The sequence below is a fragment of the Empidonax traillii genome, unplaced genomic scaffold, assembly GCF_003031625.1.
Source record: "Empidonax traillii isolate 1590-97213 ecotype Southwest subspecies unplaced genomic scaffold, ASM303162v1 scaffold430:size563586, whole genome shotgun sequence".
Lineage (NCBI taxonomy): Eukaryota > Metazoa > Chordata > Aves > Passeriformes > Tyrannidae > Empidonax > Empidonax traillii.
Window position 1 is genome coordinate 276,477 of NW_020955623.1, and position 26,510 is coordinate 302,986.

The 26,510-nt window shown below is 39.4% G+C and overlaps 1 protein-coding gene and 1 long non-coding RNA gene across 18 annotated transcripts in view; both read right to left on the bottom strand.

Annotated features, from left to right (window-relative positions):
- The window catches only part of KIAA1217 (KIAA1217 ortholog), a 355,614-nt gene that overhangs the window by 120,720 nt on the left and 208,384 nt on the right, over window positions 1-26,510 (bottom strand). The window lies entirely within an intron of this gene.
- On the bottom strand, window positions 14,560-14,976 carry LOC114062737. The gene is made up of 2 exons (XR_003572441.1): window positions 14,815-14,976; window positions 14,560-14,711 (listed from the first exon to the last, which is right to left on the bottom strand). It is a non-coding gene; the product is annotated as an uncharacterized LOC114062737 (long non-coding RNA).

Genomic DNA, 26,510 nt, shown 5'->3' on the forward strand with positions numbered 1-26,510 from the left:
AAAAAAAAAAAAAAAAAAAAAAAAAAAAAAAAAAAAAAAAAAAAAAAAAAGGAATTTTAGTAAATTTACTGACAAAAGAAACACATTTCAGTATTAAAGTATAAAATGTTTGCCAACTATGTTTCAGGCTATCATTCCTTTTCTTGATTTTCTTATGTTCACTGGAGTGGTTCAGAGGAGCACACAAAAATGCTTACTGTGAGAACACATCTTGCTGGAAGGAAGAAGTCAGCTATTCATATAGTTGAATTCAGTGACAGAGAGCTGATGCAAAGTGTGAAGCATTAATGTTGTATTTCTATAAACTGCAATCAAAAGCTTGGAACTCTGAAAATTAGTAGCTTTAACAGTCTGGCTTCTATGAGAAGAGTCACCAGAATGGTGTTAACTATCAATTATTAGTTTGATGTCATGGAGAATAAAAGAAATAATGTGCCCTACAGCCTTCACTTACAATTTTCACTGGCTATTGAGTTTCTGACAAAGAGGTCCACACTAATATACCTTAAATTACTTGCTAAATAAAGCATGTAGATTCCATCAGACTATTTATACTTCAGCTGTAACTGCTTGCCTCACCCAGAACCAAACAAGACAGCCCCAATCTGCCAGTAAATATTCAGATCTTATAGAAGAAAACAACAACTGCATACTATTTGCTAAAACAGAGACTAGGTACTAAGAACAATATACCTGAACTCAAACAGAGACATGTTTTGGTTCTCCAATATTGTCAAGCAGTCAAATTCTGCTAGCCTAACTCATGTCAAGCAGTGATTATTCCTGCAATAAATCTCTCTGAATTTCTAGCATTGAAAACAAACAAACAAAACCAGAGTCAGAGTGCTCACAAGAAACCTCCAACTACTTTCAAGTAGGTGGAGGCACAGCTGGCAGTGTCAGATGTTTAGGGGATTTCTTCTGTATATTTTGTCTTCCCAGTTTCATATCTGCATTTTCATCATTCACTATTACCTTTACACTCCTACCTCTATTTTCTACAGCTGGTGATTCTTATGGCCATGTCTTACCCCTATGATACTGTGAAGACATGCAAAGTAAACATGTCACATGCATCTGGTGGCTGTGCATTCCCACAGACCACTGTAATAAAGGCTGAGTCTTGCTACAGAAAATAGCTCAGTGGCACATGGCATGTGAAAGGGATCAGAATTTTGAAAGTGAATTGCTATTTTCTCTAAGGATTCACCTTTGCTGGTAAATAATGCCCTCATGCCAGCTTTGTCACTGAGAATATTCAATATCCAATGTTCAATACTTTGCAACACTCAGGTACCACTCCAGAGGCACATGGTGCACCACAGGAGCAATGGGTCTGGGGAGGGACATGCCCTTAAAAACTTTATGCCCGGTGCTGAACGTACCCGGGGTCACACGCAGCAGTTACACAGGATGGAGGGGTCTCAGCTACTTCTGCCTGGTGAGCTCTTCCAGGAGTGTTTGTAAGGAGGCCTCTTGTAAAATTTTTAACAGGATGAAGCAGATACAGAACACACTGTTAATGATATTGCTGAAATACTTCAGATCTTCAGCACAGCTGAATCATTCTGCACTGTGTCCCTCAAATGGTCTGAAACCTTCCATGTTTATACAAAACCAGATACCCCTTTGGGCAAAGAGCACTCCACATTTCAAAGCAAAGTCAAATACCAAAAAATTATTCATTTGGAACCACAGCAAAAGTTCAGGCATGTTACTGAGCAGATTTCACTGAAGGCTCTAGTGATCTAATCAGGATGACTTAATTGCATTTGGCTTTGAAACCAAAGCACGGCGCCCAAAAAGGAGAGAGTTGTTCTACAGTACAGTAGCAGCTCCCAGCTGTAAGGGGAACTGAAGTGAGAAAGGATCCACACAGCCCACAGATAACTCCTTGCAGAAACTCTGTTGTCATAATAAGATCATCTGCAACTGCAAGCACAAACAACATGCCTATTTTTGGAAGTACACTTGATCTATCGCACATGTGGGGATCTGAACACCTTCTGAGAGAGGGAAAATGATGAGGTTGTGAACATTTGCACAACGATTTGTTTAAAAGCTTAGAAAACTTATGAATAATAATCTGGGCTAACCTTTTGGTAATCACTTCCTTCCTGCTGTATGAAATATATTATTTGAAAACCATCATTGCTACTCTCTTTTTTTACGCACTCCCTCTTCCCCAACACATATCTTGCAATTATATTGCAGCCATGTTCTGAAGGAAGACCTGAAGACAACTTTTGAAAATTCTCTTTGTAAATCTGTAAACAAAAAAGAAATATAAAAACCCCATGGCCCAAACAGCCCCTTCTATTGATTAAGATGGAGAGCAGCACTGCTTTTATTTTAATTCAAAGGGTTCAACAGTTCTTTGTTCATATGACTATTTCTCCAGTCTGCTACCCTATTATTGGAAAGATTTCATCTCCAAGTAACACAGAAAAGCAGAAAAGCTAGTATCCCACAACCTGCTATTATAAATTTTCTTATTGTTCAAAGAGATGAAAAGTAGAAATGCTCACATTACTCCTGAAAATTAAAACTCACAAACGAGGATTATTTAAGAGGAACCTACTAGTCTGAACACAGGCAATGGGGCTAATACAAATTAATTTCTGTTAGAATAAAGCACATATTACAAAACCAAAACAAACCAAACCAAAAAAGCCAACAAACACCTATTCCAGTGGATAGTTTTCCTCATGTAAAAACAGGAACTCCAAAGAGTGTGCATCTTGTCTTGATTTCAAGATGTTTGGATCTTGACTAAAGTTGGGAAATACTGCTTACTCTGATGAATAATCTCTTCAGGCTATTAACTAGGTGGTTTCTCTGGGTCTGCACAATTAATGCTCTTCTGAAATTGGGGAAAGCAGAACTAGAAAAAACCTTCTAGGAGTAATTCCTTCAATTTCAGTTGGGTAAGCAGTGCCATCTTCCTCTCATTACTCAAGCGTCCCCTGGTCCTACAAATCCCAATGCCGTGCCTCATATCAAGAGATCAGTTATGGTTAAATATCTAAAACAGCTCTCAATTTCTTCTGAGGTCAGCGCTTCCTAAGCCCGAGTCCTCAGGATCTTGCATGGCCCATGGTGTTTGCTCCTGCATGTACGTCGTGACATCTGGCTGCACTGAAAATTGCTTTATTGCTTTGAGTTAATCAGTTCATGCAGATCATTTTGTACTAAGAACATTGTTGACTATTTCCCTATGTTGTACAGTTTGCAAATTTATCCCACTAGCTGATTTTAGTGTTTTCTTCAAGCTGAAGCCCCAGAAAATACCACAGTTTATCATGAGTAAAACTTCTCATAATTACTGGATGCACTAAAAATTCATGTCACCAGCCTAAAAAACTAAGTGGAGTTGATTACAGCTCCTCCATTCTATGTAAATTTTCTGGTATATTGGGAGTTTTGATTAATATTGAAATAGTCTTTTTATTTTCAATGTTCAACTAGTAAAATTAAGTAAAAAAATGTTATGTCTCTATCACTAAAAAAAAGTCAAATCCTAAAGACTGTAGGAAGAAAACTCCCTAACCTAAACAGCAGTCAAGATAAGTAAACTCCTTAGACGAGATACCAAGAGGACAAGACCAACTTAGAGAAAGGGGCATAATTCTGTGCCTTAAGAATGGAACAAAGGAAGAAAAAAATCAAAACACTTAGGTATGGGCATACTTCTGTAATGAAATAAAATAAAACTAAGAAACCCCAAGCAACTAAGCATACAAAAAATAAGGAGAAAGATAAGTAGTAGAATATTGGGTCTAAAGAGTACTGATTCTTTGGCTGACAATGCAGGTTATCTTTCAGAAATGCAGAACATGACACATCTGTGTAGGGTGATCAGACATGTTTCCTGAACCTGATCTGCAAACAATACTGTTAAGACTTGAATGTTTGATAAAAAATAAAATATGCTGCTTCCCTGCAAAGAAATTGGAAATGCCCAAACAAAAGTAACAGATAACAGAAGAGAAGACATTTGAAGGTAAAACGTGCACCAAAACTGAATGTGTTAAATGAGAATAAATAGACTTGCACTAAGTGCCTTATGAGGACATACCTCTACCAGAAACGCAATTCTTCTTTTTTCCATTTCTAGAAGGACTAGTTAATTAACCAGGTTCGTCACAATAATCCTCTACCACATCAACAAAGATGCACAGCTCACTTTACTAGACTAGGGAAAGATCTCCAAGTATGTGTTGTTGCAAAGGAAGTGTGTAAATGCATGTGCATACATATTCAGGTAATTGGTTCCTTACCTGCTTGCTGGACCATTAAAACCAGAGATTTTACTGGCAGAATACAAAAAAATTGCAAGACTTAAACAAATAAACAATGTGTTCCAAAGCTGGAACTGCTGCTTTTGACACCCTAAATGCCAAATGCTTTGAATTCAGGTGCATGTAGAGCACAGTGGCAGATGTGAGATCTTCCTGTAGTAATTTTACAGGTAGACATGGTCCACACAGACCATTAATATGCCTGTTCAGCATATTAATATATTTATACATTGAACTCCATACTCATCAGTGTATATAATGATGTATGATTACATTAGTATCTACACTCAATGTTTTTATAGTTTTCACTTGTGTATTGTCTCTACCTTTAATCTGACAGACACTCACTTTGAGCTTTTTACCTTAAATTCTTTGCCACAATTATCAACAAGAAACCTTTGAAAAATGTCTCCCTGCTGAACTAGGAAAATAAAATATTAACAGATAAAGTTTCTCGACTAAAGAAAGTTTAGCCTGTTGACAGATATTCAGTCTGTTTGCTGTTGAACTCAGTCACATTAGAAGATGGATCATTAACAATAAATCCATATCTCAGTTTATAATGATCTTTTTTCTATCTCAGTGCAGAGCAGGTCAAGTACTATCTTTTTTAACCTGTTCCAGAAAAAAATAATGAATGGGGAAGATAAAAGAACTGCTGAAAGTTTCTGAATAGAACTTTCTGCTTCAGATCAACATTTGAAAATCATTCCCAGCTGTTACATCTGAATTCTTAATTGTACACGAGAGGTTGAGGAGAAAATAATCAGCAGATGCAGCTACAGTTTGTTATATCTGTGATTATCTATTCGTTTCATGATTTACGGTTTTCAACCACTTCTGGAGAGACTGGCACCAAATTTATTCTTCCAATACTGCTATCTGTGCACAAATATTTAATCATAGGTTCCCTCACATTTTCTATGGAATAATTCTTGAGTGCAGAATGCTTCAATTCCTGGAGCTTGTAGTCTCATAAAACAATAAATAAATAAATAAATCAGGGATTCATGGTGGCAATTCCAAGATGCTAAAAGCTCAGCCCCATTCCTTGTGCTGTTCTGTCCCCTAAACACCTGCTCTCCCCAGAAATTCAAATAAATCCAGGCATAAGGAAAAAAAGAGAAAGAAAAGAAAGAAATGTGCATGGAAGAGAGGATGGGGAGGGTGGAGGCAAACACAGCAGTTTGGGTTATCTCTTCGTTTTTCCATCACCTTACATATTCCATCTGCATACCCCATGTCTCAGACAAGTCTATAAGCACTCTACATGTGCTTCAACATGTTGGCTGAGGGAAGCAATTTACACAGAATTCAAGCCTGAACAGTTCTCCATTTACAGTCTTTAATCATAATGTCTTCCAAGCATGTTCACCTGAATGCTAGGAATAACATGATGCTTCCAGGTGTGCTGAAGTGCACTGGGGTCTCCTCATGTCTGGTGAAGCCTGTGCGCAGTCAGTGAGGGGGACAAGATGGACTTCCAAGCTTACAAATATATTAACAATTTATTGTATAAGTCGATGGCACTTTCATGTCAGAGAGGCAAGAAAAATGGATATTTAACTCAGTAAATTGTGTTGCTCCGTAACACAGAAGCCATTACAGTATGGATGAGATCTGGAATCTATTAAAAGACATAAAGGAAAATAAAAGCTAAACACATAAATAACTCATCTACTTGGAATTTCTTTTAAAAATATTGAAAGGCATTAGACACAACCAAGATTAAGCGTCTGTAAAATACTTTTTAAAAGAAACATTTTTTTCACTGGGGCATATGAGAACAAAGCAACATCTAAAACCTCAACAAAGAAAAGCTTTATTACTTCTGCCTAGAAATTTTAGGTTCCAGCCTTAACCCACTTTGTTCTTCGTGGCTGTGGTTGGAAACTATAGCAGTTTACTTGACATGCACCTTATCTACTATGACAAAGTATTCACTGAGGGCTAAAGATGCCCAGAGACTGAAACACTGAACCTTTCAAAACCAAGAACTAAATTTCAAGGATGCACTGAGCATACACTGGACCATGGGAGTTCCTCCTCAATGACCAAATATCATGTATTATTCAAGACAAGGTCTCTTTAAAACAGATGGATCAGTGGTATGGAAATGGTTCTGCACAGACTGAAAATTTTTAACCATTAACCATAACCATGCAATGAAAATTAGTTCCAGCATGTTGTATTTTATGTAGGAGAACTTACATCTCATAAACTAAAAACCTTTTCTTGTAAAGTTATTCTAATGGTCACTTAGCTGTTTTTTGGAAGCTATCAGAATGAGAAGTGTACATAAACAGAAATTCTGTATTTATACAATGACCTGATTCAATTAAACCTTTAACAATGCATTTTAGCTGAAATAGCTACATATGGAAAGCAGATGAAGCAGCTAAAATTATTTTTTTAAGCTAAAATCTTAATTTAAAAAGCATATATTCAGTAGAAACACATCTTCTGTTAAATATACCTTTGTTCTTCAGTGAACTGTGGAGTATTCTCTGATCATGCATACATTCTACAAACACTAAACTAAGGCAGAAATCTATATGACTATTTAAATAACCACAATATATATGCTCCCCCCAATGGCACTTTGTTTATAATAATTTATAGTGTTAACATTTCCAGACTACACAGAGGTGGTGGGTTAACATACCACCATAGCCCTGGACTTCAGACATTTAAAACAAACACTGGTTAATGACATAGCAGCGTGGCAGTGAATACTAGCATGAAGGGGCCACACAGCAAGTGTCATTCCCCTCTGCAATGCTTGGGCACTGGCTAAAGATAAGATGACTTAGAATAACTCCGGTAATTACACTTAAAATTAAAAAATTAAGAACCTTATGATCATGGATATATGGCAGGAAGGCAGGTAAACAAACACTCCCTAAGCAAAATGCTCGGGACCATCTTCTTTGGTTGTGTCTTGTAGTGGTGGATCCCTGGCTCTCCAGACAGCAGAAGACAAGATCCCAACTTGGCTCCTGACCCGGGGGGCCCATTTAACATTGGACCTGCTGAGCTAAGGGCCTGACCACTGGGCAAGGATGAGGGCTCTGTCAAGGCAGTAATTTAAGATTTTGGACAGGATCCTGGTTTCTAGACATTGATGCATGTTCTGAAGAACAAAAACACAGCCCCAATGTATTAATTAAAAAAGCCTCTTCCCTCCTCTTAGCAAATGGGACATTGGACAATTCAGCCTGGGGGTTGCATGAGGTGGCAAGGCTTGCCCTAGAGTGGCAGGCTGCCGTGTGCAACAAAGGGGAGGCAGACAGCCAGGCTCAGAAAGCCGTGTCGGATTCTCCCACACTTTCCTGATCCAAGAAAATCCTTGCCTCTGCCCGTGGACAGCAGCAGGCCGTGCCATGAGGAGTAGGGCAGGCAGCAAGGCTCATTCTGCTTTGCACCATTGAAGCATCAGTGAGGAAAGCTCATAGGAAGACCTCTCTGACCAGGATGCCTTAACTTCTCCAGGATCGGCATCAGCATCTTTTCCAGCTCCAGCTGCCTGAACAGGTCCTGTCATCTTCTGCCTTTGTTTCAAGAAAGGGCAGGCATGAAAACTAATGCAGGCTGTAGGTACATCTGACTGTCATCAGGGGACCAGGAAGGGGAGAAATGGACAATCACCTTTCAGATGAGACAAGGGCTTTCAGTCTGAAATGGGCTCCAAGAAAACACGTGTGGTCAGAGGAGCAACTGGTCTCTTAAGCAGAACAAGGAACATCCCAAGGAGTCCTTTGCTACAGCAATAGTGAGTGATCAGAGAAAGGTAAAAGCATCAAGTACACTGAAGCAAAAAACCCTCTGCAGGTACAAAAAGGAGTAAAATACACATACTGCAAAGAGGACAACCTGCTCCCCAGGAGATGAACAGTATCTGGGCCCAAAAAAAGTACCCCAAGTTCCTAAAACAGTTATTCTTTTAGTGTAAGTACTAGGTGAACTTTTGATTTCAGTACAAAAGTTTCTGTGATGCAAAAGGTCCCATACTAAACTTGACCTCAGCCCCATATCTTTAATAGCAGAGGAAAAAAAGAAGCAGCAAGATCGAGGAAGTCCTTTGAAGCACTCAGTGTCTGTTCACCACCATAAAAGATGCTTTAGTATATTTGACAGGACTTCTAAGGGTTGGAGACCATCTATCTGTCAGGTTTGACAACTCTCAAATTTGTTCAGTGAGGACACAGAGGTGTTGCAGGAGCTCAGGCGCTGGAGCACAGCAGGCTCTACTGATCCGGGGATGCTGAGTTGAAGAAGTGTCAGGAATGAACCACAGGAGACAAAACAGCCGTTGTGAACAAACTCATAAGTGTACACTTGAAAGCCTTCATCTTCTGCTGCTTGATCTTATTTTTCAAAAAAGGAAAAAAAAATAGTTTCGTAACTCTAACACTGCTCTATCAATAATGAGATAAAAAGAGAATATGTAACATTTGCCTCGTAAGCCATTAGTGAGGAAATGTAGCACTATGAAAACAGTAGGTCTGGACACCAGCAGTATTATCCTGCTCTATGTGCCAAGGAATGCAGACTTGCTGTACAATGAAATTCATGCTGCCATGGTGCATTTCATGCACTGGAAAGGGGCCACTGGTGCCTGCACAGGACTGCCCTAAAAACAGGTATGACTCCCACATATAAGGAAGCACTTTCAGAATAACATCATGGTGGGGTGACACTAACTATAAAACACTTATTCTCCTAGGCAGCCCAAGAAGGATGAATTAATGGGTCATGGACTCAGGTTCAGTACAGGTATAGAAACACTGGCCAGTGACAAATTTGGGCCTCAGTTTCCCCACTTCAAAATAAAGCACAGTTCCCCAATCTACAGGGATATTGCAGACCTATAATTGTTTATTGAATGTGACAACTGTCAAAAACCTTACAGAAATCATAAATTACATTACTTATTATATGATCATTGATATGTCCTGCCATTGCATTATTAAGTTCAGGAAATTTGTGAAACCTTTTCTATTTCTGCCACTGACAAATGACAAACTTTAGGATAATGGTTTAAAAAACATGAAGCAACAACAGGCCATGGACTCCCAATGATATGCTGCAGCCAATGAATACAATATATGAAGGGAATTCAAAATAACAGTAGGAAAGCAGCATTACTCCTCTATATGGCTCTGACAGGAGCATAAAATAATGCAAGGTTAGTTCTGGTGTGTGTGTATTTCAAAGGTAATGTTGAAAAACTTCAGCACACTCAGAAAAGAGCTATAAAATTCTGAATTATGGATGATGCCAGAGAAGTTCTCCCTGCAGGCTTTATTCAAAAGAATATGAAAAAGTGACTTGATCATGTAATATGGGTACCTATGAGGAAGTTCTGATAAAAGAATACAGTTCAATTCAGAAGAAAAAGCATGTGAGACAGGGGAGAAAAAAGTTATTATAGCAATCAGTTTGATCCTAAAATGTAGAGATGCATGTTTTTTAATATTAAGGTATATTTCTGGAGGTGAGACCATGATTTTAGTTGATGGAAAGAGTTGGGACTTCAGTAGGACAAAAATTAGAGGCACAAGATTACCTTTCATTTATATTTAAGTGAGCTTTAAGAACTGAAATTTGTGTATCGTAATTTTATTTGTTACTTATTACTAGGTCTGGTTACCAAGATATTAAAAAAAAAAATCATAAAGAAAAAGGTACAGGATATAGCAATAGTTTAACTAAGATATTTAGCAAGAAATTATGAAAATCCAATACATTACTTGTGTTTTTCAAGAACGTTGTTTAATGTCATTTAAAGGTACCTCACTAACAGCAATAAAAGAATTGCATATTCCACTGAACACAGAGAGAAAAAACATTGTAAAGAAGGATGCCAGGCCAGCTGTTGGTTGGTCAATATTTGGGTTTTGCCATGATTTGGTGTATAGGACCGTATCGACCTTCTCAACTGGTATCTGGCTGAGTTTATTTGCAGCAAGAAGTTGTGATGCATGAAAAAAGCATTCAACAAAAGCTCCAAGTCCATGCATTTTCTCCTAAATTCATAGCAACTAAGAATCCTCCTCACCAGCAGGTTGCTACTGCAAGATAAGGTCCCGCACAGGTTTGAATCCATTTTTCTGATGCAAGATTATACTGAGTCTAATATCAATGGAAATGTCAAAGTGAAGCTAAACAGGTATTACCTTTGCATCTGCATCATGCAACAAGCCTCTATGCGAACAGAACAAAAGAAGAGCTGAAGCTTGGCTTTATTAGAAATTGGTCAGGCACTGAGGAGACAGAGAGAAGTTTGTTTTGAATCTCGTTGTTTAAAGTAATCTGTGTTTCAACAGCCTTGTGGTTCCAAACTGAGCTACCTTGCTGTTGTTTCAGGCCTGTGTCATTAATAGATAAAGTCCTTAGACTTTCTCCTGTCTCCTGGCAGAAAAGACAGTGCCACCTGCAAATACAGAATTAAAGCAAATGCCACTCAACCACATACAATAATCATCCACCCAAGCTCCATTTTAGTAATGAAACCAATGGGAAAAAGGAATCTTTTTGGGAAAGCCACATTTTCATTTTTTTAGATGATCTACACAGTGAAAAACAGAGAAAGGAAAAGTTGGCTTCTTTTGTCCTCTACATCCCTCCAGTAAAACCAAGTTCATTTAAATCATGAATGCAGAAATCCAACTAAAGTCAGGGACTATATGAAGTCATGTCTGGTAGCATTTTCTCTAGCAGGCTATCCTGCATGAAAAAGTGTTGGGGAATCAAGAGAGTTCACAGTGAAAGGTCAAAAATAATGATTGCTGTGTAAGCAGTATAGCTCACAACCATCTGTATCCATGATACACACTGTGTTTAATTGGTCTGTTGATATGGCCTGCCTTCAGTTTTATTAGCTTTCAGTTTTGCCCTATAATAGCCACAATGAGAACACTAAATTTCCAAACAACCCAGCTCTTGTAATCTTGCCAACAGCAGTACTGCTTAGCTCTAGATACATCACTGTCTAATTGCCACAAATATATATTTGTTTTTATCATCACTGGCAGTCCACAGTCCTATCACCATCTATGTAACAGCTAAAAACACAGCCATGAGAAATTGTGGAGCTGACTCAGCTGTCCTAGGAACTCAACACAGAAATTTCCAAATCACTTTATATCTTGCCTGCTGGGTTCCTACAGAGAGAATAAAGGGAGTCAAAATGTTAGAAATGTCTGTGTTTCATCTTACCCATTGCTAACAAGCCCAAACCAGTCTATTTGAGTTTTTAAAGTGTCTAACTTGAAGAATTTCTTTTCACAGACCCTAACAATTTTCCAATGGCAGTACGTGTCCAACAACCTGAAGCTCTGCAAGAGCTTTGGGACCCAAAGGAATGGGTCCATTTCTCCCCCAACCCTGCAAACACAGCTGGGATACTAGAATCTTGTCCACAAAGGACTAAGGGTAATATCTGGCCATTACCACAAATACAGGGTCACAATCTTTGGATGCCCATTGGAAATTTCATTTAACAGAGCTTTGCAGATTGAGTTCTGGTCCCTGTTCCAAATGCTAAAGGCCGTTCCAGAAGTCAGGAAGAGGAAAGCTGGTCTCAAAAGCCACTTGCACAAGAGAAGACATGAAAGGTGAGAGAGGAGGTGTTTATGCACACCCAGAACAATTCCAAGATGTGAGGATGAGAGTGCAGCACACAGGACATACTGTTCTCTGATAAGCTTTAGACAGCCATGCTCAAGAACCATAAAAAAGATAAAAGTTTTAAAAACATCCCTGGACTTGCTTATATGAGCAGCATAGACCACATACAAACTGTGCTGTTTAATCTCCTGGTACAAAACAGGTACTGAATTTAGCAAGAAAGAAGCCACAAATAACCAAACAGTTATTCTCCCCTCTATTAAAACACATTACTGCTTAGAGACCTGATAATAGTATTTTTCTGATAGGGCACTTTTTTTTTAGATTTTTCAAAACTGAAGAGGCAAAACAGTATGTGGTCAGAGTTGCTTCAGAAACATGCAATCTGCTTATAATCATTTGCCCAAGATTTGAACAACACAAAGAAAAAAGATATGACTGCCACTACAGATGATCACAAGTACTATTTCTTCCTTATTTAAAGCTGTGCAGTTTAATAAGTATTACTCTCTGAATGAGGAAAGAAGACTATTTGTCATGTCCTGCCTTCATTCAACACCCTTAGTCTGCCAGGTGCCCACGGGCTCCTTCTGGGAGAGCACTACAAAAGTGATTCATTTGGAAACAGAAAAGAAGATATGTAGTTTTATAAAAACTTGCTTTATTCAGAACTTACTTGGTCACTGTGACATACAAGAGTATTTGGAAGGTAGCTTTGTTAGTGCACCTGGGCTGACACACATGGTCTGTTCATACACGCCCCCTCTACCACGTTATATTGATTGTCACACCAGTATTTTTCTGAATCCAGGCTCCCATATGCCAGTGTGGTATGACAGGAAAGATACTGTAATTTCTGTAACACCACTAGAAGTTATAATTTTCAGCACTGCCAAAATGTTTGCTTTAAAGCAAGTTTCTTTACCTTCACCTTTTATTTGTATTCAAAACAGTTCCACTGTCATTATTATCTCTAAAGAGAGAGAATGATTTCTTGTTGTTTAACCAGGACTGTAATGTAATGGCCAGTCTTCGCGAATGAAGAACCAGGGAAGGTCTTTCCACCTTCCAGCCTGTGCACTGGATTTTTTAGGTGAGACACAGTGTGCGCGGAACTGAGCCCACCCTTTAATCCTGAGGTTCATCTGCCGGGGCCAAGCGAGCTTGGACGGTGGCAGCGAGGTCCTCAGGACGTAGATGGATTGCCTTACAGGGCTAACGAGCTCCATCTGCCCAGGGAGTGGCCCTGACCGGGAATCGAACCCAGGTCTCTGCGGTGACAGTGCAGTGCCTTAACCCTCTAGACCACCAGGGGCTCCCTATGAATTAAATAACCAAATATTCTGACACTTTTCCTTTCCAGGCTGTCATTACTCCTGTTTCTTCCTTAACTTTCCTACACAAGCATCCCACACAGTACATATTAAGACCATGTAGTTCTTTTTGAAGGAAAGAACACACAATAATTAAGAAAATGTAAGTATGACTAGTAGCTACACAGATTTGGAATGAGAAAATATGTTGAGTAAAATATTCTAAATGGACCCTCCTGAGAAAAACTGATAGGAAAAATAACAGTACCAGCAAACAAAGAAAGCCCAAACTGCAGCCCTGTCACCACCCTCACTGCCCAGGTTATCAATTGCAGCCCAATGCCACATGCTCCTAATACCAGAAGCCTCCTCTTGTCTCACCAGTGCACTCAACCCCTGGGAGGCTTCAGGGAGGGTATTTTAAACGGCTACAGAGTCATTAAAAGCCCGAACCAAAAATCATAAGCCCCATGTACTCTGCTAAACAATGACCATCATAAGAGCACAAAGAGAGAAGAAACAACTGCCATGACTAAAAGGAAGTTAATGGCCATTGAAACCAATGACCTGGCCAGGCCACTGGGACATTTCATGGCTCAAAGGTTGACCCAGTGATTGAGCTGTTCCCTGTCTCAGCAAAGCCAGGATTTCACCTCATCATGACTTTTGCTTAACTGTAATCATCTCTCTCTTCTACTTTCGGAAATAGATGAGACATGCTGAGAAAAGTAGCATAACGAAGTGATGACTGTATATCTTTTCCAGTATCAGCATTTTATTAGAGGGATTTGTTTGCCAGCTTATTTTTACAGGAGCTCAAGAGGCCTGACTGCATATTTGAGAGCTTGTGCTGTGCTCCAGTTTTTTGATGACAAAATGCCAAAGTTGAACATGCAATGCCAGACATTCCAGAAACCTCCTGCACAATAGCCACTTTAAATGATGTCTTACTTTTCCTGCTCTGTGAGGCATACAGAGTAGCAAAAATGTTCTCTTATTTTTTAAAATGCCACAGGGCACAGTAATGGCAGACAGTTACTACTTCAACATGGGAAAGCAAACAAGCAGACTAGCCCAGCGATCCCACGTTTTGCAAAGCTAAAGATCTGTAGCAATTCAAACATCTTACCTCTCAAATACATTAGCATGTACAGTGCATAGAATAGAGATACCAAAAATCACCCCCCAATCCATATATACAGTACTATAAAACATTGAATTGTGTTTTCCCCAAATAAATTGCTTTCAATAGCCAGAAAATCACTGTAAAACTAGTATGTTAAATAGGAATTGAGAAATAGCAACAAACCCCCTTTTGAATGAGGCCAAGCTAAAAGAAAAAAATGTTGAAATTTATTTTATTTGTACTGCACTTCTAGGGACGATCCCCAGCTGGGGATTAGGTCTCATTGTGCAGAGTGCTGGACGTAGGCATTGCAAAGCTTGAAGCAGGCAGCAAAATCCACTCCAAAGACACAATAGCCAAAATGTATGGTCAAAGACAAAATGTTAACACACAAAAAAGGCTGCCCATTACGGCTGGTTCAGTAAGGTAGCAATTAGCATACCGGCTGCACAGTGACTCGTGAGTGTTGCACAGGCAATGTCACGGACCTGAGTTATAAAGAACAATTTGAAATAGAGTGTGTAACCAATTTTGAGGAGATCCTAATAAAAATGGGAAGAAGCACATGGGAGTCTGAACATGTTGATGTAGCCTAGCACCTTTCAGCACATCTCTCCCATAACTGTCAGTGCAAATGTCATAACAAAGCACAGTGACTCACAGCAGAACAAAGTAAATGCTTCTGAATCTGAAACACAGTGGACCAAAACGGACTAAATTAAGATGATTATGGAATGACCTCACACCACTGTGCCCCACAAAACCTCCCTGCATTAAGAAGCTCATCTAAAGAGAAATTCACTGAATGTCTTGTCAGCTACTTAAAAGAAGTTTCAGCAAGCCACTTCATTCCTCCAAACCAATGCACTAAAATTTTTTTCAAGTTATTGAAAATACTACCAAATCAGAATGCAAATTTTGTGTTTAGGTGTTTTATGTTTTATAAAAAAATGGATGCAAGTGGGGTCATCAGTAAGAAATTGCAAGCTGCTGGAAAACTGAGGAATTTGAGTCTGTTTCGGCAGAGGGATATATGGGTGATAAAATAAATGAAAAGGTTCTAGTTCATGTAAGAATTCTCACTTAAATGATGTTTTTTCCTTCATTAAAAAAAATAAAAAGAATAAAAAAGCAAAAGAAGCAGAAGTAATGACTGTTATGTCCAGTATTCCATATTCTGAATCTGAGAATACATGTACCTCTCACATCCCTCTTGCTCACAAATTTGCATTTCTTTCATCCCCACATAGTAGAAATTTCCCTTCTTCTCAGTTTTTACCCCGACAAGGCAAAAGTTGTTTTCTGCAAAATCTCCATCTTATCAGTTTCCCTATTTGAAAGATGCTCCACCTTTCATATTTCTAAACTGAGAACTAACAAACACCACCTAGCATGACTGCCTGAAGTTTTAACTTCAAGGTGTTACTACCCCGATTCTTCGTTCGTGAAGACTAGCCATTCACTGGACGCTCTCACATACACACCTTCAAAGAATACTCACAGGGCAAGATGAAAGCAAATTCTGATACGTATCGGCATATAAAAAAATTAATTTGTAAGTGGACATAGGCATATATGCATATAGACATAGAAGTATATATAACACAGTTACACTGTGTTCCAAAGACCTATGAAGAGTAATTTCTTAAGGCAGGTACACAATATGGAGAACACATTGCAATCAATTTTACCTTAGTCATTTTTGTTTTATGGCACAGTCCGACATGTTCAGTTCCTTCATTTCAATATGGAACTCAAAGCAGACACACTATACTAAGCAGTACAGTACACAGAGCTCACTGCTGCAGTATGATTGAGTTAGGAACTCTTAAAGCAGACTATATGATTATGGATCACTCAACAACAACAACATAAAATCCACCTAAATAATAAGCGATGCTAAGCAAATAAGTTATTCGCATTTTTTCATCAAATAGGTTTAAACTATTTTACAATAAGCTTTTTCCCTTCTGTCCCACCCCAACAGAAACAGATTATGATATGTCCAAGATTTGTTATTCAAGTTCTAATTCACTGATGATAACATACAAAAGCCTTCCTAAATCATAGCCAAGAAAAACAGCCTTGCCCATTGTAACAATGCGAGGCATTACTTCACACGTCTGGAAGAATCTCAGGTCTTCTACTGCTTTAGTTTTTTCAGATCCTTTATGGTAGCATATCCAGCTATGCAGTATCTGGTCTACTTTTACAAAGCCTTTATAGCTTGATAAAGTCATTTGCACTCCTTTTTTGTCAGTTTTTAGGTGTCTTTGTTCTTGACACTCGTACCATTAATAAAATCATCTTTCCAATTAGCTTTAGAATCCAAATGTGTTACTTTGCTAGGCTTAAAAGTGGCACAAGCTTCATATGAATTTGACTTTTTTTTCTCTGAAAAAAACTTTTCAAACAATCCCTTATCAGAGATTAAGTTTGTTATTTTCAGTTAGGTTCTTCTTGCTTGTTGTAAAGGCTGCTGGGCATACTGAGATGCTTAATACAAGTCCTATACTGCACAAAAGCTTTATACATGGCATACACAATCATTTCAGTGTTAAAAGTAGAGAGGGACATACACACACAGATATTTAAATAGGTTTTGCCACCTTATCCATGTTGTTAACTATGCCTGAACTAAAACTCATCACATGCAATTCTGGAAAGCTCATATGTTAATTTATACACTGTGATTATTTCTGCAGTATGCTGACACCACAAAGTAGTAATGTGACACTACTTCTTAGCATAACACTACACTTTAAAGTGTACACAACATTGCAACACTGCACTGCAAAGGTTCTTGTTGGTTTGCTCACAGTTGCACTGGACAGAAACGTAGTTTCATGCTTAAAACTCAACGAAGAAGTTGCAAGAGTCTTCAAAAAGACAGCTCCGTGCTCGTAACTCTGGAGCACAGCATTACCACAAAGGTCCTCATGCACCTGGCTGTTTCCAGTGAAAACTCACTGACTAATGCACAAAACATGACTGAAAGGTTTTACGTGAAAACAAGATTAAAGCAGAAGTCACAGTGAATAGCAATTTTACTAATTCAATCTGCAGCTGTTATCATATAAAACTTAAGTACATGGTCTATTTTCAATCAATTGTATCTACATGAGCTTCCATTTATGGTCCAGCAGCAAATACAGCAGGAAGGACATCAGGCCATGAACAGGGACATTCTTTAAAACAACCTTACCTCAGGGATGTAGTGGATGCTAAATAGTGTCTTCCACGTTTACCAGCTTCCACAGAAGTATTGCAGTTCACTGCCAAAAGAATTCCTGCGTTACAGGTAATGTCTAATGCTGGTTGCAAAACACCCAAGTCCAACTTTTTCTTTTTTTGCTGCAAATAAGGCAACTTTACTGGAGATAACGAATACAGAACTGACTGCCAGCACCAGCAGCTGAACCCGACAATGGATGAAGGTGAATTTAGACAAACCTCAGACACAACAAGAGCCATGATCACATGTGGCTTCCAGGAAGACAACTGGTGGGCCAGGTTCCACTAGGTCATTTCTCCTTCCCAAACAGTAACAATGTTTTATTCTTCTCAGAAACCTGACAAGAGTAAACTTGAATGGTTTTCCTTCCAAGGCAAACAAGGAACATGCCTCTTCTTTAACACACATTAGTATAAAAAGAAAATTCTCTTGATAATAACCATGTGGTGATAACTCACCTCATTATTACCAGCATTTTGTCATTTCAAGACTTCTCATTTCCTTAAAATATCAAAGCAGATAAAATATAAAAGGCCTATTTGTGTAGCACAGCAGTGGTTAATGTTCACTACGGAAGGCAGAAGTAATCCCTCTTCTGCTGTGGTAATTGGCTAAAAGGCTCCCAGTGACTCTTCCTGTGGAAAGGAAACTATTCCCCTCATATCTGCAGGGCAGAAACAGTTGATGCGAACAGTGCCCATTTCTCTTTAGTTTTTTTTTTTTGTTCCCAAAATAAAATAGGTATTAAATAACGAACAGGATGGAAGATCTTAGAGGCAGGAACTATTCTGTAGAGGAAGCACTGTGTAAGCGCTAAATGACTCTCTCTTCTGCTGCTTACAGGCAGCAAACCCTTGTCTTGGGAACAACTGGAGACCCTTGGGAACAACCGGAGACCCTTGGGAACAACCCTTGGGACCTCTCTCTTGACACACACAGACTGGAAGGGGTGGGACAGTGTAAACAAGCTCAGCTACACAGAAATCCTACCTGCCAAACAGGAATGAAAGAAGGGCTCCCTTATAGGAAAGAAAATAAATAATAAGGGAGTAAACTTTATAACTGAATTATTTTAATCAATAACATATAACCACATAACCTAGTTTCTGAATACTACTAATACATTTTTTCCTACCCTAATTTCAGACACACTAGAACCATTATATTGGTTTACAAGAAACAAAAGAACTATGAATTTTCTCATTTCTTCAACCTGCTGGTCAGCCAGGTGTCTACTTGCCACTGCACTGCCCTTATTACTGTGATTTATAACAATAAACATATTTATGTTCTGATCTAGCAGACAAAAGGTGCTCATAGATCAGTCCCCAGTGCATCTGCAGTCCATGAAACCTGTCTGCAACCTTCTAAGGAACATTTCACTTCTCACTTCTACTGAAAACGAAGGTATTTGTTATTCAGATAGCAGCTCAATGTCTCCCCGTCTCCTTAAACTTTGAAGAAACTCACACATGCTTAACTTCAAGAAACCTGCCTAACATTTGTAATACTGTAATACCAACGCCTTTAAAGATAAACCTATGTACAGGAGCCTGCAAAATGAGATCTTTAGGTAAGCCTAGGAAAAAAATGTAGAATTAGTGAAAAAGTCTCTATAAAGGAGTTTCTAAACCCTTCAAAATAATAAAAGGGAGTAGTTGGAACATTAGTAGCCACTCTTGTGCCTCTTGGATATCCACAAACACTTTTGAAGGCAATGAGAATAAAGGTACACAGGGAATAAAAGAAGGTACAGACAGAACAAACACCTTACCTTTTTCACAGCTTGTAAGCCCCATCTTTAAGCTGTAGCTAAATCAACACTATATATTCCACATCAATTTGATGGCAATAATTGAGGATGAAAGCTGTTAAAATTATATAACTGAAGTATATACGCAGCCTTCTGTATTGTTTTATATCTCCAAGAACACCAAATGAATTACCATTTATGTATAGTAATAACATAAATTCATTTTCTTCAAAAATTAAGTTTTATCATTGTATACTAGGAAATATTTCTTATGTACTATTTTCACTTGCTTCCAACTGGTGCCACTGAAACTTGCATGCCTTTTGCAAAGCACACAAAAAGTTGCAAATCAATTTTTGTTACTGCTCTGCTATCACTAGACACCACTTAAATAAATGTAATCAGCCTCTTTGGCAAAATTGAGTTTAGCAACTCAATCGTGTTGCTACCATTGAGTAGAAGCAGCTGAAGTCACATGAAACCAAACTGTACAGGGGGGAAAAAATTCATTGAGGAAGGACAGATCCCTGCTGCAGTTAGTCTGGAGTAATGTATGTGTCACATGCAGTCAGCTGCTGGCACTGGTGCCTCTGCTTCCCTCCCAAAGCGGGCTTGGTGCAGCGTACAGTGCTGCCTCCTCTGCCCAGTGACCTTTAGGATAGCTGTTCTCCTTGCAGACTTTAACTGAAGATGGTTCTGCAGACAAAAAGTCACCTAATCAATCATGAGAGTTTTCTCCTCTTAGGAAACAAGTCCAAAAGCCAAATAGACCAGTGCACCTGCCAAGGCTGTGTACTGCAGGACAGGTCAGTGAGAAACAGAGAAGTGGCTTTGGGAGACAGATGAAAAAAAAGGAGATGGCTGATGCTGACAGAGAAATCCAGCTGAGTACATTTTAGTATTATCCTAGGAGATGATCACATCATCAGTGACCGTAGGCAGAGGTGGGGGGTGGGGGGTGAAGGAACAGGAAATCCCAAACGATTTACTTTGCGAGTAAATTAAGACTCTAAGCACATTACCAAAAAAATCCTGGATCTATTGAAGTCAAAATGCACTATGACATTAATGTCAATGAACTTAAAATTTCACCCTCATTTGCACTGGGATACCAGCATGAGAATTATTAGAGCCTGGATTACAGGCTTTTATTGGGTGTACTGGCTTTCATTTAATGTTTAAAGTCTGATTTAAATATAGCAAATAATTTATGACTGTATTAAGTTTCCACGAATTTTAGTTCGGGATGTAGCATTTTGGCACAGGACCACGGACCTTGTCTCTAATTAGGTCCTCAGCACACTCATTTATTTAAATGAGATTTACTCGTGTCTCTGGAGGGAAAAGTGAAACAAGTGGTTATCTTGTATCTGAACAAATATTTTTGCTATTAGTAAAAGAGCTTTAGCAGTGACTCCTTGGGTAGGGCAAAAATGAAGAATTATATCATGAACTAATCTAAGGCTGAAGACACATATTTATTGCTCAGCTGATCTAACAGCATAGCTGGAAGAGGGGATGACTCCTCAGTTCTCCTTCCCCAATCCCAACCACATATCCCCACCTCCCTTCCTATGCATAAGGTGAAACAATTTGTCTTCTCCTCTGGTTCCCTAACACCAAGGTTAATTTTCTCCTGTTTCTGTGAGTCTTTAGTGCATGGGAAAAGAGAAGAACAAGGATAGAGGGTTGTTAGATCCATACAGACTTAACATGCAATTTTAAACTAAGTTAGCCTATTTATATTTATTGGACAAATGGCTAGCCCAAGGTCATGAAAGAGGAATCCAGTGGCCCTGGATACCCTCATCATCCAACTGGCACTTACATGTTTCAGTGAAGCCTAGACCTTTCTCCTTCAACAAATACATGTTCATAGCTTTCAAAAAAGCAAAATCTAGAGAGCTATCCTTTCCTATTAGATGTCATTACCACTGATATTCCTCATATCAAACACAGACAGGGCCACCAAAGGTCACATCCCATCTTTTGGCACTTCCAGCTGCTATCTCCAGCTTGCCATGTTGCCCTCTGTCTGCCTCTACCCTGGCCTCCTGACAGTGGCAAAAGAAATCCAGTATCTCATGCTTCACAGCAGAAATTAATGGCTGAGAAAAGGATATAATGATATGTTACAGACACATAAAGTTGATGGAAAATTCACCTAAAACCACCTGTAAAACTATATTTTGTTAGTGATTTCCCCCATCGGCATTATCTGCACAGATTTGTGGGCTGAAGCATTTCCAACAGCAAATACAAATGCTGAGGGAAAACACTGTAGAAGTTTTTATGCCAAATCCAGGCCTATAATTGTTTGCATAGTTTTGACAGCTTAATTCTGTAAATTCCCCAGGTCAAGAACTGAAACATCACTTCAGATCAGGACTGACTGAAAGAATGTGCAGTACTCCTGGAGGTGTGTGAACTCCTGCCCTGCTCAGGCGGCCAAGCCCTGTGCCAACAGCAGCACTTCAGTGGTGGCACCAGCTGGTAGGGCAGTGTGGTCTTATGAACTTTGCTTCACAAGCAGACTGGGTTTTGAGGCAGAAAGTTTATAAGGCAGCCTCTAGAAAACTCTGTTTTCCCATCATCCAGCCATATCCTCTCTATAATCCAGTCACATATTTACTAAGGAGGATGGCACTGGGATGGCTTATCTGTAAAGGCCATGAGAGCACAAAGGCATAATGACTTTTGCTGGATTATCACATCCATTCCTTACAGGCAACCAGGCATAAGAGTTGATTGATTTTTGGAAGCCACTTTTCTGCTCATGCTGCCCTAGAACAACATTCCAGCTATCCCAGCAACAAGAGTTGCTCTCCCAAATTCATCCAAGCCAACACATACCACCTGGCCTTATGCCAGCACCCTCCTTTACTTTGTGCCTCACTTTTTCATCCGTCTAATATATTTATAGAGAACAATCAAACACATTCAATATCAAAGTTCTCTGGGATGTGCTGCTTGTTTCCCTTCAGCATATGAGTTGCCAAGATGGCCTCTGTGCTCTTTGGGGTGATCTCTCTTGTTGAGGTGGACAGATAAGTCAGGGAACGAGACCTACCATCCTTGAGGGACACCAGCCCCATGGCAGAGGCAGGCAGAAGCACAAACATTGGTGGGAAGCCAGAAAGCAGCACAGCTCCTCATCCCAGCTGCTAGGCAGAAGGGATCATGTTGATGTTTTCCTGGATGTTTGCTTAGTTTCTGTTCCTAACAACTCATAGCTATTCATTACACGTTAAGGATCTTCCCTGAACTGTCACGTGGAGCACAAGAAGACATGTGTCTTCGTCACACATCATGCGTTACAACTACCACAGGGGCACATATCCTTCAGGACACATTTTCCCTAGCCTTCAAGTCTACCACTGCCATGAAATACTCCACTGCTTGTTTGAAGCTGTTTGTGAAAGATCTGGGCCACACCACTATTCAGTTTGATTTTGAATGTTGTTATTCTGCTTTAATAGAGGGATAAAATTATGATTATGGTCCAAATCCAGTACTGGGCTTCCCATGAAACTAATTAGCTCTCGACCAGCAATACATCAAATTTTGGCGTAAAAGGTATTTTCTGTTTCAAAACGGTTTCAGTATTTGATTAAAGGCTGATTAGACATTAACATAAAAGATGTTGACATTTTAAAAAACACCATTGTAATTGTGTCAATTTACATTCCAAATTAATATAATTATCTAAACAAGCAAACTGTAGCATAAAACTGTTAGCTGCTTCTACTAACCAACACATTGGCCTATTAATTGGCCTATTAATCTGTTACCTAGATAGAGGTAAAACAGTCTCAAATTTCAATTATACATAAAGTTTAATTAAAAAAATCAATTTATATGCAAGACAAATTTGCACTGCAGGCATGATAAAGTATAATATTTTGGATAATTGGTTTTAGGAAAAAAATACAAATTACAAAAATATCTCCAAGAGAAAGTGTCTTTAATTGCATATAAAGTAGTTTATGATTATTTCCTGTAATTAAAGTCATGATTTGCTGGGACTAAGCCTTTTTTGCAGATGAGTAAGGTATTTTTGATTCACACAATCCTCACTAAACCAGAAGAGCACAGTAGATGCTGTATTTAAATGCATGATCATAGACTTGGCCTTTCATGCGTTATTTAACTCCAACCCAAATGTAATTACAAGCCCTTGTGTAAGATCTGAAAGGTCCCTGACAAGGCTGACCTGATGGCCTCTTCCTTGCCACAGCACTGGCCTTGGTCAGAAAACCAAGGTTTACTCTGGGTCTCACTACCACGCTGGTGGGCCCTCTAATGAGAAAGACACAGCAGAGGAGGATGGAAAGGACTCTTCATGCCTTTGGAGTTGATGGTCCCATGGAGCCACCTCTGCCCACACTGCAGTGCTGCCCTGGGTTGTGGAGCTCCAGCCTCTGCTCCCTCAGAATCCTTGAGATAGCCCACAGACTGCCTGGTCTTTTTCTCTGCAGTTTTTAAGAGTGGTTTACAGGCCACGTGGCATTCAGCTTTTTGAGAGTCAGCTTTTTACATCTGGTTAAAAAGGACACTCTGGGGAGATCTGAATGAAATGGCCCCATGGGAAAGAGGTGAGATGTATTTTTACCTAGTGTGGAGCAATCTAAATCACAGTGGCCAAGCTTCTTGGTGGCCATCAGACGCTAATATGTTTGAGGACATGTCTGATTTGGAGGCAGAACTCTCGTCTTCATTCTGCCTGCTTCCAAGATCATTGGTAACTGATATCCTGTTTTTATTCAGATAATATGGATTTAGTTGTTAGATTTAAGCTAAGATCTTAAAATTTATGTTGCACTTTGATTTCTGAAGAACACCATGAATAAGAACCTTCTACTTCTCTAAACCTAATGCTGTCAGTGTGCTGGTATTCCTCTTCCTTTCCACATGGTCTGCAGCAGGCTAAAGCACATCGGAGTCAAATCTGTGATCTTTTAGTGAACAAAAACTCCAAAACAGGAGAAAGCAAACTTGTTGTTTTTATTCCACCTAGCAACCTCCCAAACCTCATGTCACTATGTCTGGTACACAGTGCGCTCAACTGCTATGCAGATCTTAAACATGGCTCCAGAAAAGTAGGCCTTAAAATGTAAATACCAAGAGCAGGACAGCATATCTTGAACACTGTATCTCTGCGTGAGAGAGAGAACTTACAAGCACTTACGAAGAGAGGAGACACCAGATTTCCTCTTTAAAGGACCACTACTAAGGAATATCCATGCCAGCTTGAGATACACAAATAGGACGACAGACCAGCAAATGCAGCAGTGTCATGTACAGGCACTTCCACCAGATTAAGTTTCTTGAAGAAAAGGAAATGGTGAGTTCCTGTCACAGAAATGAGTGACAGAGCTTGCCTGCCCGCTGTGTTGAATCCTCCCATTTGTGCTTCTGCTCCATATTGATGATATATCTGCATCCTTCCTCAGACAAAGGCATACTCTGGTAAGGTTCTGGCAGTGACTGCAGAGAAGATGGAACAGGGGTGTTTCCACCAGGGCAGGGAGGCACTGACTTGTCACTCTGGCACACAGGTTGGCAAATCAAATGTGACATGAGTAAATGCAGGGCACAGTTTCGTAACCACAGCTCAGCACTGCACCAAAGGCAGCCAGCGAGACAACAGGGATGTGTAGCTCAGTTTCTGGCTCACCTTTTACTTCCACCCTGCAGTTATTGCCTTTGTGCTTCCAACACTGGCAGGTAACAGAGGTTTACTTGCTTCACCCTGAATCACAGTAATATGTAGAAGTATGTCCATGCCTTTCTTTTTTGATCAAATCATCTGACTTGTATCATCTGACTCCATATTTATTCCTTGCAAACTGCTAAGTTAGCAAAACCACAGAACATGGTACAATTTCACCTTGCAAAATGGTAAGAGGCAGAAGGACAAAGACAAAACGCCTTTGGGAGCTGCCTGAGGAACTAGCCAGTGACCCATACAGTGCAGTCAGGAAAAAGATTAAATTTAGTTTGTTTTAACCACAGATTCTATTTGAAGGCTCATGTTTTTCCTGAAAAGTATGGGGTTTTATTTTCTGTGTACAATGATTACACCTCAGAGAGAATGCATTTATGGTATTTCCTACTCCACAGAGGTGGAATTTCCCTTTGTGCAGCAAAGTATCACAGTCTGCATCTTCTGTTTATTTTCTCTATTACAAAGAATTTTCATGAATAAAGTACATTAAAAAATAGGTAAAAAATTTTATAATCTCTACTTTATAAAATTCTTTTTTTTTTTTTTTTTTACTACGTTTCTCTCTTGTGCTTTTTTTCCCCCCAAGACTTGCTCCCCAGAGACCTGATCTTCCAGAAGCATTATGTACCTGAGGGACTGGTTCGAGCTTTACTCTCTTATTGAGGAGCCAGGAACAAGCAAGACAGCCTGTCCCTGCCCTCTTCTCCTCTCTTTTTCCCAGAGGAACTACTCAGGATGACTGAGCCACAAACAGCCAAACAGCTTTGTTCTCAGACAGGAGGAAGAAAACATTTTTAAAACCTGAGTGTCTTTCCATTCCTTCCACCTGAGCCTAACTTTCTGTCCAAAACACTCCTCACTCCATGCCACTGAATTTGTTAAACTTTATCTAGCTTAGTCCATCCTTCTATGCCGAGCTTTCTGGTTTATCTAGTGGGAGAGGTGTGTTGATGTGACGGCCGGCCAGCCAGGCCTCACAGGTAAAGGCTGCAGCCACTTCTGAAGGAGGAAGCTGCAGATCCACAAGGCCCCAGAAGATGTTTAAAGAAGACAGATAGAGGGAGGAATGTACTTCCTTCATTGTGTTCTTCTAGAAACTGGAAATACCTCTGCCTCACTGGGGACATGAGTACTAAGTCTTCCTTCTGTTAAACTAATGAAAGTTAGCCAGAAGGATGCTGCTTGTCCCAGGCATGAGATTGGAGCTTTAGCGTCAGGGATTAAACGGTGCCGAAATTAAGATGATGTATGCATGCATGAACAGTGCACTTAAATAGTGACATCCACAAGAGCTTCAACAAGATTTCCAAGATCTGGAATAGGAATGGACTCTTCTTATTTTTTTAAACTAATTAATTCTTTTATTTCTCCTTCATATCTTATTGCACCTCATCTATAAATATCACCAAAGCCATCTTTCAT